The 7,420-nt window shown below is 41.6% G+C and overlaps 1 pseudogene; it reads right to left on the bottom strand.

Moving 5' to 3' along the window:
• Window positions 1–6,314: 6,314 nt before the first annotated feature.
• Window positions 6,315–6,914, bottom strand: LOC149214582 (ras-related protein RABE1d pseudogene; annotated as a pseudogene).
• Between the last annotated feature and the right edge of the window lie 506 nt (window positions 6,915–7,420).

Raw genomic sequence — 7,420 nt, 5'->3', positions numbered from 1 at the left:
ATGCCTAGACCAAAGCCTACCCCAACCAAGGAGAGTGCAAAGGATAAGAAAGGAAAGCAGGCTACGACACTTGTGTGTGTGTTGCCTAGAAGAAACCTACAGAAGGACAAGCCCACCACACAGGAAAAGGGAAAAACTATTAACTTGGAACTGGAGGAGGAAGAGATTGAGGACATCCTCATGGATGATGAGGATTTGGGAGTGGAAGTGGAGGATGTTGAAGTCGAGGGTTCTGACACTATCACTAAGTTGCCCGAATACGTCCCTTTGTGCAAGGGTAAGACTAAGGTGTCAAATGACATTGATGAAAGCAAGGTCGCCTTGCACATACCTCTGCTCCAGGACAAGATTGTCTTTGAAGGATCGTGCTTGGGGTGGGTTACGCTATTGAAATTGGAAGATTGGGACTTAGCTAACACTAAGAAGTTCCCTGAATTGGTGACAGAATAGCTAATGCACCCCGTTGTTCATACAACCACCATGATGACTGCATTGGAATCACGGAAGTGGCTCAGGGGTGTAGACAAGGCAGGTCTTCTCAACCTGCTGTGGGTGCCACACTATAATCGCACACCCATTACACTATTGGTTATTAAGCAGCTGCTATTCTTGGTTCATGATGGGTGTCTGTGGCTAGAGGAGCTGATACCCATCACCAACAGGTTGATCCATAGGATCACATGGCTTCCCTATACAAGGGAAAATCCGCCCATGATGTTTGGCAAAAAAGGTGGTGAGCATGCCCTCGCGGAGGCCATGAAGTAGAAATTCAAGCTCATGAAGAAGCCACGAGGCTATACCATCTCGAGTATCTACGATCCAGGGGCCAAGGTGGCCACACATATTTTGGTAGAAAAAGTTATGCGGAAGTGTTGCGCAGATGAAGTGCCAACACCTGTCGTCGCTCTAGTGGCCCAAAGCATAGAAGGAGTCCAGTTTAATTGGGCACGTTATCTCTGCGGTGAGTTCCTCATGAATTTCTGTGAGGCACAGGAGCTCAGCAAGACCTTCCACTATGCGTGGATCTTGTTTCCCACTATGCTGGTAGCCTGGGAGCTTCCTGAAGACAGTCAATTCCCCTTAGTCACGCTAGACCTGCTAGAAGTAGTGAAGTACACTTTGCTGTGGGCGACCAAGGATACTTAATGCATCAAGGATAACATGATGTTTTGGATCTTGATGGAAATGAATATATGCATGGCTATCAACTACAAGCCGTGGTTGTCACCTACTGTGTTTGCCAAACTATAGGAGTACGTGGAGTTCAAGGTAGACTTTTAGCGTGTATCGATCAAGGCATGAAAGGACCCTGAGTAGAAGTGGCATGGCTTGCCTTAATTGGAAACTGACAACGCGATTGATGCAATTCCTGATCACTGGCCGGCAGAGTGGCGCACTGCCCCAGACTTGGCAGTGGAATCGAGCAAGTCCATCGTGTAGCGAAAAAAGGAGGAGGCCAAGCTCAAGATGGCACAACTAGCTAAGAAGAGGATGAAGGAGGCCGATGTTAAGGCCCAGGTAGAGTGTGATGCCACACAGCAGGCGGAAGAGCAGATAAGCAGCGTAGAGCATGAATCTGACAAGGGTGCGAGGTCACCCTCACTTGAAATAGAGGAAGAGACGGATGAGCAGATAGAGCAGCATGGAGCAGACCCACAAACAACATCGTACTATATCAAGCATGCAAGCGGACAGGAAAAAGTCGGGCCACGGAAAAAATCCAAGGCCAATAAGACGTCGTTGGACCCAATCACCCTAATAGAGGGAGATTTGAACGACGTTGGAGACATGGTGCAGGATGTCACCGCGGAGGTACTACAGAATTTTGAGCAGCAGCAGCACCAAGTATTGGGGGCCATGTAGATGGGTTTGCATGAGCTAAATATCCGTGCATCACCGGCTAGTGCAATGTCTACCAGCCTCGCCATCGGTACCTCAAAAGCCACCGAGATGCCACATGTGAAGGACTACCGAGCAATAGTGCTGCTGGAGGGAGCACTGACCATAGAGATTGAAGCTGACAGGCCCGCTGTCAGTGCCCTCAAGAGAGTAGGGTTGAACTTGGTAATGCTTCCTGGTGAGGTGCTCCACCTACTGCAGGATGGAGTGATCGCAAAGCTGAGGGCCCACAAACAATGCGCTTTGTAGGTGATTAGTGAGCAGAAGATCAATAATGTGCAGATGGCCCTACAGTGAGACACCGCCCTCACTTCCATGGTGGAAATTACTAACACAAATCAGCGCATGATTAAGGCCGTGAAGGAAGCCTGTCGAATGGTCCCCGAATTGGCCATTCCTGAGGATGCGAAGGCAGATGAATAGGTCCACAAAATTGCTATAGGGGTGTGTGACGCTCGCACAGAGTTGACCAAGGTTCAACTGGAGCTGAACCTCTAGATTGGAGAGTTGTAGTTGAAGGCCCGGCCTTCAACTCCGTTGGAAGTAAAGGAGTAGCGTGCAACCACTGTCACAGAGGCGATAATGGTAGTAGACAGTGAAGTAGCAGAATGCACAAGGCTATTTGAACAATCGTTCGAGGTCCTGACCAGTCTGCAAAAATATCCTAATGTACAAAGGCTAGAGATAGAGGTGCGAGAACTATAGTAGAGCTATGAGGAGGTGAAAGGAATAGCGTGCACCGTTGCCCTCACATAGAGACTTGCGAAGGTGCAGGAGGCCAAAACACTAAAGGAACAGGTAGATGTAGCGCAACATAAAGAGGCAGTGTTGAAGGTGTGCTTGAAGCCTTGGTTGGACGAAGCTTATTCGGTCATGGCCTCCATTGAAGGCAAGCTTGCTAGTCTACAGGCGACTTAGCAGAAGCTTTAGGCTGATAGTTCAGGACCAACGACAAAGCAATTGGTTGAAGAAGTGAAGCAGGCAGTCGCGCAGTGCACCGCTAAGGTGGCAGTAATACAGGTCGCGCTGGGAGTTCTTTGCGCTAAGATCTCAAGCCCGCAAAGTGACTCAAGGGTGAGTCACCATGTTTGTGTTGGGGGCCTGTTGGGAACGAGTTCCCCCAAGAGCAGTTTTGGGGCTAAAAGCCCATGTTTTGGGACAATTTTGTAATAAAGTTGTAAAGTCTCTGCATTTTGTGGTCACAGAGTGCGAAGGTGTCAAGAGTCATAAAGGGTTGTCCGCTCTTATTTTGTAAAGTGTCAAGTCAACTGTAAAGACCTACCCATGGTCCGCGAACCATGGGATTATATAAGAAGGAGCTATGTAAGTAAGCTCTAAGTAGTTAGAATAGTTAGTAGAGTTAAGAGAAAAGAAGAAGTAGATTGGATAAGTTTAAGTGTTCTCAGGTCTTAGCGTAGGTAGAGGCTTTGCAGCTGAGTGCGTAGAGGCCTAGGGTAGAATTCCACAGTTGAGTGCGCGGACCCCTGCAACTGTGTGCGAAGGGTGGAAAGACTTTGTATTAAACTGGAAATAGAAATAAAGAGAAGTATTCTACAATTACTGTGTAATTAGTCTTTGTTAATGCATATGATTATATTGCGATCTAGGTTTATTTTACAATGTTTATTTGATGCGCGAATGTATGTGATTATATCTGTTAATTGAACACAAGTAAGAATATTAGTTTACGTGACGCTAAGTTCTAACTATAATTGATTGTTAAAATAAGTAAGGCACTTGAGATAGCTTGGGAATCTATACAATACATCATCATAGCAGCGCAAAAGTACCTAAATCGCTAGGTAGGGTTGCGCGAAGGTCAATCGTACACCTTTCCAGAGGTACTGAAGGGTGAAATAGAGGGTAGATCAATAAGCCCTAAGGCCTAGCGACCTGCGTGAAGGTAGGAGAAGGGGGTATAAACTGACATCATGACCATCTCAGGGTGCGGAAACTTGGTTCTAGCATCCCCCCATACTGCTTCGGGTGAGACTTTGGTCTGTGCTTCACGAACTGATGCCAAAAGGGCCAGTAGTGTAGGGATTTATTTGGTTGACTAATGCTAAACCTAGGTCAGGACCCATAAAGCCAACAATTGTCAAAATCTATGATTTACTACTTTTATTGAGTTGATAGTGATGATGAAAAAGAGGAAAATGGAGGAAAAAGGATGTCAAAACAAAACAATTATGGAACTCTACAAATGCATTGAATGTATTTCATGTCTCATTACTTAAGAAATATGTTCATGATGCTAATCATGTTGTTGACTGGTCTGTGACACAAGTGGAACTCGATGGAGAGTTCCAAATTGAACCACTGTGCATTCTAGACCGAAGGAAAAACATGTTTCAGAATTGAGTAATTAAGTAGGTCAAGGTGCATTGGAGGCACTTTGGACTTGATGAAGCCAACTAGGAGATGGAAAACAAAATGAGGGTGTTGTACCCATTTTTTTTAATGGATAACTATATGTAATATTTTCATATATAAAAGCTCATTTTTTGTGTTTTTTATTTTTTTATTTTTTTATTTATTTTTATGATATAAATAACACTAAGGACAATGTTCCCTTGAAAAGGGTGGGGTTTGTAACATCCTTGGCATACACCCCCAATTTTTGTATTTTATTTTTAGGAATATAAATAAAGTTTTATTTGGATGGAACTTATGTAAAAGGGACATAGATCCCCGATATGAGGGGAGGTTTGAGTGGTGTTGGGTTGGCATAACCACCCACACACCTCACCCAATAGTTTGTAGAAATTTCAAGAGAAACTCCCAAGTTTCTCATGTCAATGGAAAAGAGAGCATTAGGGAATATGAGTAGCCCCATGATGGAAAGGGTGCGTAATCAAAAGAGGAAGAGGAATGGAATTGGGAGGAGGACGAACATTGAATGAAAATAGTCAGGAGATGAAAACCTGGAGAGAAGGATGGAATAATGATTTCTTGACCACTGAAGAAGCCGACTGAGGCTGAGGAATTCCCTGTGTGAAATATGCGAAGCTATGAAATGTGAGTGTCTTATCTTGGAGAAGTCACTGGAAAGATCAAAGGAGAACCATGGGTGAAGGTGTTTGTTGTATGGTTGATAAACCACTAAGGTCTTTCACACAAAGATGATAAAACCCTTAGTGCTTTACAAAGATGATTAAACCCTTAGTGTTCCTTGTTGATGCTCCTTTGCATCTCATATTTTTTTTCTTCTTTCTCATTTTCCTTCTTTTGCTGCTTGTTTCTCCTTTCCTTGCTACCTCTTCACTGCTCCTTTTAGATCACATCTTTGCTTCTTTAGTGCCTCTTCACTCTACATTTTCCTTCTTTGGATTATTGCTTCTCCTGTTGCTCCTTTTCCATCAATGAAAATAATGCCAAAAATATCCCCCTTTGGCATTAATGGAAAAACATTGATCCTCCTTGTGCATATCTAACCTTTGTTGACCTCCCCCTTTGACATCAATGGAAAGGGGTTGTAGTTTTATTATTATGACTCCATTTTTTCATGTTGAGGCTCCAATGTTTTGAATTGTCATTGAGCTGGGATATGGAAAGAAACTGAGCTCGATATCACTTTCCTATGGATTGAGTGTGCTCTTTATAAGCCTGCATATAGGGTATTCGACATGTATGCAAGCCACAAATAGCATACTTTTATTTCCAAATTTTTTCATTCTTCACAATTTGGTCACTTTGTTGATGACACAGTAGCACCATGTAACATAACACTAATGAATATGCATTGTAGAAAATATTAGGTGTGCCAAGTGGCTCAATGACGCAAAGGGATCCTTTACACACAATACAAAAAATATATATACATTCCATCTAGACAATAAGAGTCATAACATAGCATATCTGAATATAATTTTTCATCTTGGTCGAATTATTTTGAATTGCAGAGACCTGTTGTTATCTGACCTAATTCCAAAAAGTACTTGCAAGAAAGAAATCTTTCATCCAATGATCTTTTAGCTCAAGACTATTTAAAGTGCCAATATCGATACCCAAAGCATCCAATTAGAGGCAAGCATTCTAGTGCCATGGATAAAATGAACGCATAATGTGCCCTCGTTTCTTGTAATATTAATACTAAAATAATGCACTCTCATGCAAAACATTGTGAATAACCATGTGATAAACTCTTTGAAAATCACTATATCTCCTACAAATGATCATTGCTCCTCAACTCAATGCACCTCAAACTTCATGTTGAATTATGAGTAGGTCGCTCCTCTCATTCCAAGGTGAATCTCTTAATTGTCATCTCGCAAGTCAGGATGGTGGTATCCAACATTGATAAAAATGTTAGAAATTGGAAACTAGCTCTAACCTATTGATTCCTGTAATGTGGACATGTCTGCATATATCAGGAGGCAATGGAGGAGTGAGATTAGACTTAAAATGATTACGAGTCAAGTGTGCATGAATACCTCAGGTCTAGGATGATGGGAAGAGTCGGCCTCATATTCTGATGTATTTGTTCCTATGAAAACACTTCCCTTGAATGCCAGTGAGACATAAATGTTTGTTTTGGCACTGGTTTCAAAAAACTTAATTCCATACTCATTTTCAAGTGCTTGACCGCATTAACTTGATACAACTATCTTACTCTTATACATATCAGCCTTGTTTCCAACAAATATTTTATTCACATTATTAGAGATATTATTCTCCATATTATTTATCCAATTTCGAATGTTTTTAAATGATGATTCATCTATGACATCATACACCAAAATAATACCCATAACATTCTAATAGTATGTTGTTGTAATTGTCCAGAAACACTCTTGACTAGCAGTGCCCCAGATCTATAATCTAATCCACTTTCCATCTAGCTCAAATATCATGATATTAAATTCAATTCCTATGGTGGTGATGAAACTTGTGGTAAAAGAGTCATCAATGAAACGTAAGAGGAGACAACTCTTTCCAACACCAATATCCCTTATCAATAACAGCTTGACGAGGTAATCATAATTGACTTGAGCTCTTCCTGTTGCCGTAACCATCCCAGAAAAACTCGATTGTCTTCTTTTGTTGCAAGCCATAAACTTCACTAAGAATGGCATCTCTTTTAACCATATTATAACACGAGTTGGAAATTTATTGCAAAGTGATGAGCCTTAGTATTGCAACAAGAATGTTGCAACAAAAATTATCAAATGAAATTATCAACTCGGGGTTCGTACAAACTTAAGAGGTGTCGGAACTATATGTGAAGCATAAAATGTGTCATTATTTCCTTGATATGATGTAATGGAGTGAATTTCATGAAATAAAATCCTAAACTAGTTGTAGAAATGGAAATGTTACTTTGAAAAGAAATTAATCCTAGGCAAGAACAACAATTTTGTAATTGAAATCCTAAGAGCGTGAATTCAAATAAATAGGCCTAATATACTTTGTAAAAATTCATGTAATAATTGGTGTTTATTCTTCCTCAATCATGGATTTAGAGCCTGGGGTTTTGATTCAAGCCTAAGAGATAAAAACCAATATTTTGGAGCAAATCTGG

Source organism: Pinus tabuliformis, chromosome 1_1 (genome assembly GCF_031772625.1).
Source record: "Pinus tabuliformis cultivar Carrire ecotype Pingquan chromosome 1_1, CPIR1, whole genome shotgun sequence".
NCBI classification, from domain to species: Eukaryota; Viridiplantae; Streptophyta; class Pinopsida; order Pinales; family Pinaceae; genus Pinus; species Pinus tabuliformis.
The sequence above is the reverse complement of the archived record's forward strand: the minus strand, read 5'-3'. Positions and strand labels throughout refer to the sequence as shown.